Here is an 11216-nt window from a genome sequence, read left to right as displayed (position 1 = left end):
GAAGGAGAAAGGAAGGGCTAGTAGGGACTCTAAAGTAAAATCAGTTAGGAACAGAGCTATCATCCTGATAAGGAGAGATATTACGAAAAGCAAAAGCAATAAGCAGCCATTTGGCTTAGGGGCAAACATACCTTCAAAGGAGTCTGGGGCAGTGCAGCAAAATAGAAATGTTGGTGCTCATGGCACATGCCTTGAGTCGATAGGAAAGATTAAATTTTGTTCAGTATAATCCATTTAAGAAAGGAGACATAAATAATATATTTTACAAATATTTCCATTGAAAATAGTTGTTAGTGCTAGGTTTGGCAGCACATGAACTAAAATTGGAATGATACAGAGAAGATTAGCATGGCCCCTGTGCAAGGATGACATGCAAATTCGTGAAGTGTTCCATATTCTTCAAATAATCCAATTAAAAAATGGGCAAAGGAGCTGAATACACATTTTTCAAAGGAAAAAAAGAAAAAGGAAGGAAGGAAGGAAAGAAGGAAGGAATGAGGGGAAGGAGGGAGGAAGGGAGGAAGGAGGCCACACACTAATACATTGAACTTTCAGAAGGAAAGAACAAATCTATGGTTACTAGAGGTGGGAGTGGGGGAGGGAGAGGAGGGTTGAGGAGGCATCAGGTAAGGGGCATAAAGAATAATTACAATTTGTAATAACGAATATGCTAATAATATTGACTTGATCATCACACGTTGCACACAGGTAATGGTAGTTAATGCTGTACCCCCAAAATATGTACAATCAATTATGCTTCAATAAAGAAGAAAAGAAAAGAATTTTTAAATGTTTTGAGTTATGGGACCTAGACAGATAAGCCTGGTTATCTGGAAAATGTTTTAAGTTTCTTATCTACATGGGACATCTTTTTTTTTTTTTTTTTCCTGATAAAAATGAAAGGGTAAAACAATGAGAGTCCACTGCTTTTCCACTGCAAGAGGCAGCAACCTTCCTCACGGCTACTGGCACTCTGTTCACTGTTTTCCTGGCAAGTCCCCCTCCATATTGTAATAATGATGATTCACTTCCCCGCCTTCCCTGCTGGCCTATGCATTTCTTATGAGCTGGGACAGTGTCTTTTATCTCTGTTTCTCTGATATTTACTGCAAGTCCTGCACATTGTAGCTGTTCAACATTTGTTGAACAGATGAAAGAGTGATGTCAAAGCTGTAGCTTCTACTCGCCATTAAAAAACTTGCCACGTAATCAAATAATACTGTATGCCAGGACAAATTCATGTGTTCACCACATTTGCCTACAGATCAGGGATATTGAGACTTTAATACTAGATGGTTTTCAGAGAGGACTTGGAAAAGTGGGGGGTGAGATGTAATTTCTGCCACCAGAAATAAATTTTTTAAAAAATTCCTTTTATGTATGATATAAGTAAAGGTATTCCAAGATTCTTACACCGAGTAGCTTATGGGATTAAGAACCAAATGGCTTGATGTAGCTGAATTTCTGATATTTGATCCTTTGGAAGTTTTCCTAATGGATACATTATACAAGGTGCCATTAGCACCTGAATGGAAACAAACTAGTGACTATGAGGATTTTATTTCCTACAAGATCAAAAAATAGTCATGAATCATGAACTGGATCTGTAGACAGCTGCACAAAACAGATTATCAGCAGAAGATATGGCAGTTCCAAGGCCCAACCCGCCGAGTCAGGGGTGGTCAGAACTGGCACAGCTGGAAGGTCACCCACAGGACAAAACAGAGTTGCCAACTGGATGTGTTCCTCTAAGACAACTTTGCAATAACAAAGGAGCACAGCCACGGTCAAGAGATGACCAGAAACAGGTGGTGAGGAGTAGAGGAAGATCCTTGAGGGATCACCAACCTACACCCTGGACCCCAAGGATGGAAATGAATCACAAGAGCACTGGCCACAGGGATGGTATCAGAAAATACCAGGCCTGCAAGGTTCATGAAAAAGGTGATGTAGAGATTAACAGAATAGGGTCAAGGGGCTCAAGAAGGCCAGACTACTACTTCTGCTTCTAAGACACAACCATAGCAAAACAGCTCAAGAGGGTTCCCTACCCAGAGCCAGGGGACAATCTTCAACTGAAGTCTAGTGTAGTCCCTGGAAATCCTTGTGACCTGGCCCCCTCACAAACTGTAAATTGAATCAGGACTGAGAATAATCTGATACTCTGTCCACTCTGGCAGCTATGTTCAGTGACCTCCCCACAGTGACCGTTCTATTCCTAGCAGCTATTTGTCTGCATGCACTGTGGTTGTCACTGGGTCACTCAGCAAGTTCCTGAATACTACCTCCAACCCATATGTGTGTGCATGCCTCAGGTAACTACTGTTATCAGATGATGTAACAGCTGTTGATCCGTAGGCTAACAAATTGCATATTACCACACTGCCATAGTGCATTCATTTATATCCCTGCCACGTGAACAACAGGCCCCTGTAAATGCATGTGTTCCTTCTGCTTTGCTCCACACCAATATTTCTTAACCTTTGCCGATTAATGAATCTGTCTGAAAATCTGCTATAGACCTTTCCCCAGAAAAAGAATACAGATATTAATTAACAAATAGTTTCCCTTTTTTTCTTTTTTCGGTGGCTGCCGGTACAGATATCGAACCCTGGACCTTGGTATTATCAGCACCACGCTCTAACCAACTGAGCTAACCTGCCGGTCTATCAATTTGCAAACTGTTTCAAGATGTTCTTGATTCATAAAGCCCGTCCTTGGGATCCCAACCCAATGCTAACAACTCCCGATGGTAAGAAATGAAGGTACTTCTTAACAGACAGGCAGTCAGAAGATTGAAAACCCAAGTTTAATTCTTCCCTACTTGTTCTCCATACACACAAAAGATTGCATAGGATTTAGGAACAAAAGCTGGTCAACCAGCCAGGTTCTATTGTCACCTGTCTACCTAGCTCAGGCAGCGGGCTCATCATGACCAAGCCAGGCAACCACTCCTCCCTGACAGTGACACAGGTCCCTCCCCTTGCTAACTCCCACCTACGGGGTCTAGCCCAGACCTTATACACCTTCCCCTATGGCCATCCAGGCCAGCCAGGTGACTTTGTCAACTTGAAACAGTGGATGAAAAGGACTTCCACTAAGTCTGCTAGGCCACACCTTCTCTGTTGCCTGCTTTTCCTTTCTTGACTGTCTGTCTGTCTGTCTCTCTCTCTCTCTCTCTCACACACACACACACACACACACACACACACACACACACACGTGCGCGCGCACGCACCAGCTGTCAGCAGAAGAGCCAGCATCAGCATTTTGAGGCTTCTCTGGAGAAGATTTTCTGGAGCACATCTTTAGGGAAGACTCTGCTGAGCTCAGTGACAATTGCCACCCAGCCACTGACCAGATTACATTTCCTGGGTCACTTTGACCTTCTCAAAGGCCATAGTGACCAATGAGATGGCACCCTACTCTAACCCTCTCTACCTCAACAAAACAAAAACAGGCTTGTGCCAAAATCAAAGCTAAGTAGGGCCGGCCCATGGCTCACTTGAGAGAGTGTGGTACTGATAACCCCAAGGCCACAGGTTCGGATCCCTATATGAGGATGGCTGGTTAGCTCAATTGGGAGAGTGTGGTGCTGACAATACCAAGTCAAGGGTTAAGATCCCCTTACTGGTCATCTTTAAGAAAACAAACAAACAAACAAAAAACAACAAATAAACCAAAATCAAGGCTAAGTGCTCATCACATGCACCAGGCTTCTCCAACCTATGTCAAAAATGAGTGTGTATTTCTCACAAAGACTCACCATGAACACAATCAAGGACATATGGACTCTGGATATAGGGAAAGATCTCCCTGCCTTTCCACAGAAGAGGGATTTCTTCCACTCTAGCCTTTCCCAACCATGGGAGAGCCAACCAAGGTGGCTTCCTCTCACCCCAAATACGAACCAACCATTCCTACAGGTAGAGCATTAGCAAGAAAAACAAAACTCTAGGGTACCAAAACACTAAAACTCTTCCAGAGCTGCTGCTTTTTTTTTTGGCAGCTGGCCAGTACGGGGATCTGAACCTGTGACGTTATAAGGCTGCACTCTAACCAACTGAGCTAACTAGCTAGCCCCAAAACTCTTAAGAAAGACCTCAGAGCCAATTTTTGATGCTGTGGACTGTCATCTGAGTTTCTAATTCTGTGAGTCACCTGTCACCAATGTTTTATTCCAACATTCAGCGCAATTTTGGCCTCTGATTATGTTTTCAAGCAATGCAATGTAATTAAAAGTTATCATAACCTACCTCTCAGAATGTTGTTACTAACTAGATCTGTGATCTTGGGCAGGTCATTTCCAGTCCCTGAGCCTCAGTTTCCTCATTCATTCACTCAACAAATATTTATTGAGAAGCTAGTAAGTTCCAGGTACTGTGCTAAGTGCTGCAGACAACAGAGATATGCAAGATATGATCCAGTTGAAGAATTTCTCACTGTATTGTTTATGTGTTAATGTAAATAACTCATCAGGTCACTGTGTGATTAGGGCTCTAATGAAAGTCAGACAAGGTACTGGGAGGAGAGCACCTGTGTCTGGGACATTAGGGTCTGAAAAATAAAGGACTCGACTTCTAGACAAGTCTGTTACTCTAAGATTGTAACGCATTCCAGAAGGACACAGAGGCCATTTGACATTCTGCTTCAGAGAAATGTACATAACGCAGGTCCTCCACAGGTGCAGTTAAGAAGGAGTTCACCATTGGCGGCTCACCATTTGTCACCAACACCACTCTTTCAAATTGAATAGAAGCCAGATTCTCATTATCAGACTTTATATTATCCAATTCTAACATTTGATAATATCAAGGCTCTTCCAATTCGAAGGGCAGAAACACATTACAGCATATTCTTATGCCATACACATAGTTAACCAACTGATGTAGCAGACACATCACTTAGGAAGGAAAAAGACCAAACCCAGACACACCTAAAATGAATCCATCGTAAGATTTTCTTTCAAATAAAACCAGAAATAAAACCTTATTGATTGTATTGCCAGGAACTCAATAGTCACCCTAAGATGCTATTAAACCACAGTCTGCTCATTGTGGCTTACAATTAACTCAAGCACCAGCTAACACTATCTAAGTCTTTAAGTACTGAAAGAAACAGGGTTATGAATTCCTAAAAGGTCAATATCAATCTTTGCAAGTTGTTATTTTATTTTTCTGCTTATCTGTATTTTCTATATTTACTACAATAAATATATTTTGATGCGGTAATGTTTAAAACCTGGTAGGGGTTATTATTTTACAAAGAATAAACTGTGTCCTCCTCTATTAAAATATTTATTAGTTTTTTCTTATCTTCCCAAGGTAGTGTGAGGAATCTGATACTGCCACATCCAGACTGGTTGGGAAGTCAATCACATGCATAACTCACTGCTTAGATTTCTATTTTATCTTGAAGTATAAGTCCAGGTAGAATACTAGGTTTCGCCATTCCATTTTCAATTCTTCATCATATATATATGTATATACGTTTAGTCATCATCAAAAATTTTAGTGTTAAAAAGACATCTCAGGACTAGCTGGTCAGCTCACTTGGGAGAGCCTAGTGCTGATAACACCAAGGTCAAGGGTTCAGATCCCTGTACTGGCCAGCTGCCAATAAAAAAAAAGACCTCTCAATGGTTGCACAACCGAAATGTATTTAATGCCACTTAACTGTACACTTTAAAATGGTTAAAATGATAACTTTTGTGTTATGTACATATACAAGTTTTTAAAAATAGTTTTTCAAAATTTTCAACCAAGAAATGCAATGTACTTATTATGTATGTGGACCTTGAATCTCATAACCTTGCTAAACCCACTTATTAGTTCTGGAGCTATTTTTTTTTTTTTTGGTATATTCTTTGGGATTTTCCATGTACAATCATGTCTCTTGTAAATTAAACAGTTTTATTTCTTCCTTTCAAAAAATTTTTTTAAAAAGATATCTCCACATTAACAAAGCAAAGGTTACCAGAGTATAAATCTTTTCTCTGTACTATCAAATGCTTCTAGATAGGCTATGGAGGAGGGACCATGTCACACAGATAGGATTATTTAGATTATCTAGATTAGGGAAGACAGGATTAAAGTCACTTTGATTCCAACACGTGAGAACAGTTTGAGAACAACTTTGCTTCAACATGTGATTAACAGAAAAACACCCTGAGCCATGTGCCATTCCTGAGCCATGGAGGAACTATGGCAGAGGGACGTCAGGAAGTGCACACAGGTTTGTTTCCAGGGTTCCTTGGTTTATTTTATATGAGCACAGGGTGATTCAGCTAGGGAGGATTGCTCCAACCTGTTTGGTCTTGGTCCATCCGGAAAACTCACTAGCTGACTTGCTTCTATCACTCATTTACAAATGGACTTGAAGCAAGCAAGGGAAGAAATTCTGACAGTTCTCACTACGGAATCCTCAGAAAAGTCATAGGCCCATCCAGACAGCTTCCACAAAGAGATTGTCTGAGACCTGCTGAGCCCTTGGGGCAATAGCCAAAGTTTTAGGCTGAACAGGTAAGGAGACAGAGGGGCAGGCAGGCTATGGTTAACAAAACAAGACATCCAGAACAAAGAGAAACCATTAAAAAGTGCCAAAAGGACTTAAAATGTCCTAGATGTGCTAAAAAGCCTGGATCATCCCATTTTGTTTCTTACTTCTTCTTTTTCTTTCTTTTTTTTTTTTTTTACAGCTGGCCAGTACAGGAATCTGAACTCTTGATGGATTTTCCCATTTTCAATTAAACTGCTAAATAACTATTCTAGAACTTTGGGGTGTTAATGCTTAAGCCTCAAAAAGAAGAAAAGGGAGTTTCAAGATGGCGGCGGGTGCGGCGGCTGGCGCGGAGTAGCTGAAGTGTAAAAGGCGGCCACTGGGCCTCAGCCAGCCGGGAAACTTGTGGACCTTCCTCTCACCATCTCTTAAGGGAGGACTGCTGCTGCTGGCCGGTCGTGGGGGCTCAACGCCACTTTGCCCCCGGCAGGAGAGGCTGCCTCATTTACAGGCAACAGCTTTGAAGTGTGGAGCAGGAAAAGAACTGATTCTTAGCTGCAAAAGCGAGTCTTGAAACAGGGAACACGGCGCCAGGGCTGCTGTGGATGCAGCCAGGATCCCGGAGGCTGGGGCCGCACTGAAGGCGGCCAGCTGCCCTATTCAGGATTCGAGGTTTCAGACGAGCATTAAACAAGATTCCTGGGAGCGCCCGAGCCGCGCCGCGACTGAACAGCCCGAGGCGGCAGCGCCAAGAACACGGAAGGCGACAAACCAGAGACAGAGAGCAAGCACCCGACCTGGCACAGCACTGTGAGTGATCCCTGGCACAGCTCTGTTCGAGGGCTGGATGCCCACGCGGCTCCCGCCTGCACCACCAGGCCACTCACCGCCCCGGTGCTAACTCCATTTTCCCAGGTGCGGGCAGCTCCGTCCGGCTCGGCCATCACTGAGCCCATTTGCTTGACCTGGCGCTGGGCTTTCCGGAGCCTGCGGGCCAGCCTCCTCTCCCAGTCCCTCCGCGGTTCTCTGGCGGGGCTGGGGGCATGGGGCATCCCGACCAGTGTCGGGAGGGCAAGGAAGTACGGGCGGGCCGACTGTCACTCCACCACACCCTGGACTCTGGCCCCGGTAAACTTCCTGTTACTGGGAGGCAGATACCATCTCTGCGACCACCAGTTTGGAAAAATGCCTAACAAATTTCTGGTTGGGAATAGTGTGGTAGGAGAGTTCCCAGGTCCGCTTGAACCTGCCGGAGAGCAGGCTGCAGGCGGGCACTAGACTCGGTTTATACCGGGGGGATACAAAGGTGAACAAGACCCGAGAAAGATCTACACAGTGCTACAAAGGCACCCAGAGAGACCGGTCGTCTGTGCCTAGCAGAAACCTGGTGGACTTCCTGGGCAAGGCGGTGCTGAGCAGGGTCTTGAAGGCCCAGCTGATAGACGAGGGGTGCAGAAGACACACCCCAGCCCAGGACAGTGTGCACAGAGGGGGGAGACGTGCGGCCAGGGAGGCGGAGACTCGACAGAAACCACACACCCGGTGGGGTCGCCACTGCACGATCTAACAGCCTGGGCCAGAGCACACGGAACGGGGAGAAGTCCTGTACAGGAAGTGAAAGCTCAACAGAGATCACACACCCTGTGGTACGTGATCCACCAGCCCAGCAGAGTCCAAGCTGACCAGAAAGGTGGATCCCCGGAGAAGCCCAAGACCCGAGGCAACCACACACACAAGACACTAGAGGCCAACTGAGCAGTCACGGCGGGAGCCATACCAAATTGGCAACCACAGCAACATCCTAGTTAGTCATTAGTCTCAAACCGGTGGACTGTGAAACCCCCTGCCACAATGAATAAACACCAAAAAAAAAGACACCAGAAATACAAAAAATCAAGAAAGTACACCACCAAAAGTTAATAAATCTCATACTCTAGATCCTATAGAACAAGAAGCCCTTGAAATAACTGACAAGGAATTTCGAGTGATAATTCTAAGGAAACTGAAGGAGATACAAGAAAACTCAGCTAGACATCATGATGAAATGAGGAAAAGTATACAGGATCTGAAAGAGGAAATATACAAGGAAATCAATGTCCTGAAAAAAAATGTAGCAGAACTTGCTGAACTGAAGAAGTTATTCAGCGAAATAAAAAACACAACGGAGAGTTTAACCAGCAGGCTTGTCGAAGTTGAAGAGAGAACCTCTGAACTTGAAGATGGGCTGTTTGAAATAACACAAGCAGACAAAAAGAAAGAAAAAAGAATCAAGGACATGGAAGAAAATCTGAGAGAGATATCAGACAACCATAAGCGCTCAAACATCCGAGTCATGGGTATTCCAGAAGGGGAGGAAAATGGAGATTCCATCGAAAACATATTCAACAAAATAGTGGCAGAAAACTTCCCAGGTATAGGAAAAATCACAGATCTTCAGATCCAGGAAGCTCAACGATCTCCAAACGTATTCAACCCAAAAAGGCCTTCTCCAAGACATGTCATAGTCAAATTGTCAAAACTCAGAGACAAAGAGAGAATCTTAAAAGCTGCAAGAGAGAGCGTCAAATCACCTATAAGGGAGCCCCAATCAGGTTAACATCAGACTTTTCATCACAAACCCTAAAAGCTAGAAAGGAATGGGATGATATTTTCAAAATACTAAAAGACAAAGATTGCCAGCCAAGAATACTCTACCCTGCAAGGCTATCCTTCCGAAATGAGGGGCAACTAGTATATTTTTCAGACAAACAAAAACTGCGGGAGTTGACTACCACACGACCACCCTTACAAGAAATCCTCAAGGGAGTACTGGGTTTGGTTCCTGAAAAACAACTACCACTGCCATAAAAACCCAAGAAAAATCTAAACCCGCTAGTACAATAAAAATGGCATTCATGAAGAGAAAACAAGCTAACAAAAACACTATCTACAACCTAAGGAACCAACAAACACAGAAACCAAACAGTAAATCAGAAAGCAAGGAACAAAAGACACCTAAGACAACCAAACAACCAATAAAATGCTAGGAATAAATCAACACCTTTCAATAACAACTCTTAATGTTAAAGGCTTAAATTCCCCAATTAAAAGACACAGACTGGCTGACTGGATCAAAAAGCAGGACCCAACTATATGCTGCCTACAAGAGACCCACCTCACTCATAAAGATTCACACAGACTAAGAGTGAAAGGATGGAAAAAGATTTACCATGCAAACAGAAAAGAAAAACGAGCTGGAGTAGCTATTCTTATATCTGACAAAATAGACTTTAAACTAAAAACCATAAAAAGAGACAATGAGGGACACTACTTAATGATAAAAGGACTGATCCATCAAGAAGACATAACAATCATAAATATGTACGCACCCAATGTTGGAGCAGCTAGATTTATAAAACAAACTCTATTAGACCTAAAGAAGGAAATAGACACTAATACCATAATAGCAGGGGACCTGAACACTCCACTGTCAATATTAGACAGATCATCTAGGCAAAGAATCAGTAGAGAAACACAAGATCTAAACAAGACTCTAGACCAATTGGAATTGGCAGATATCTACAGAACATTCCACCCAACAACCTCAGAATATTCATTCTTCTCATTAGCACATGGATCATTCTCCAGGATAGATCACATATTAGGTCACAAATCAAGTCTCAATAAATTCAAAAAAATTGGATTTATCCTATGTATCTTCTCAGACCACAATGGATTAAAACTAGAAATTAATAACAAACAAAACTCTGGAAACTATACAAACACATGGAAATTAAACAGCATTCTACTTAATGACATATGGGTCCAAGAAGAAATCAAGCAGGAAATCAAAAAGTTTATTGAAACTAATGAAAACAATGATACATCATACCAAAACCTGTGGGATACTGCAAAAGCAGTATTGAGGGGAAAATTTATTGCATTAAATGCTCACTTCAGAAGAATAGAAAGATGGCAAGTGAACAACCTAACACTTCACCTTAAAGAACTAGAAAAACAAGAACAATCCAAACCTAAAGTTAGCAGACGGAAAGAAATCATTAAGATCAGAGCAGAACTGAATGAAATTGAAAACCAAAAAACAATTCAAAAGATCAACGAATCAAAAAGTTGGTTTTTTGAAAAGATAAATAAAATAGACAAACCATTAGCATGGCTAACAAAAAAAAGAAGAGAGAAGACTCAAATAACAAAAATTAGAAATGAAAAAGGCGATATTACAACTGATTCATCTGAAATACAAGGAATCATTCGAGACTACTATAAACAACTATATGCCAACAAATTTGAAAATCTGGAGGAAATGGATAAATTTCTGGACACACACAAGCTCCCAAAACTGAACCGTGAAGACGTAGAAAATTTGAACAGACCAATAACAATAAAGGAGATTGAAGCTCTTATCAGAAGGCTCCCAACAAAGAAAAGCCCAGGACCAGATGGATTCACAGCAGAATTTTACCAAACATTCAAAGAGGAATTGACACCGATTCTTTACAAACTATTCCAAAAGATTGAAACGGACGCAAATCTCCCAAACTCATTCTATGAAGCACACATCATCCTGATACCAAAACCAGGTAAAGATATAACCAAAAAAGAAAACTACAGGCCGATATCCTTGATGAATATAGATGCAAAAATCCTCACTAAAATACTAGCAAACAGAATACAGCAACACATACGTAAAATTATTCATCACGATCAAGTGGGATTCA

The 11216-nt window shown here is 42.2% G+C and overlaps 1 non-coding gene across 1 annotated transcript; it reads left to right on the top strand.

Annotated features, from left to right (window-relative positions):
* Window positions 1-293: 293 nt before the first annotated feature.
* On the top strand, window positions 294-400 carry LOC134389758 (U6 spliceosomal RNA). Its single transcript, XR_010024735.1, has one exon. It is a non-coding gene; the product is annotated as a U6 spliceosomal RNA (small nuclear RNA).
* The last annotated feature ends 10816 nt before the right edge of the window (window positions 401-11216 follow it).

Source organism: Cynocephalus volans, chromosome 10 (genome assembly GCF_027409185.1).
Source record: "Cynocephalus volans isolate mCynVol1 chromosome 10, mCynVol1.pri, whole genome shotgun sequence".
NCBI lineage: Eukaryota > Metazoa > Chordata > Mammalia > Dermoptera > Cynocephalidae > Cynocephalus > Cynocephalus volans.
The sequence above is the reverse complement of the archived record's forward strand: the minus strand, read 5'-3'. Positions and strand labels throughout refer to the sequence as shown.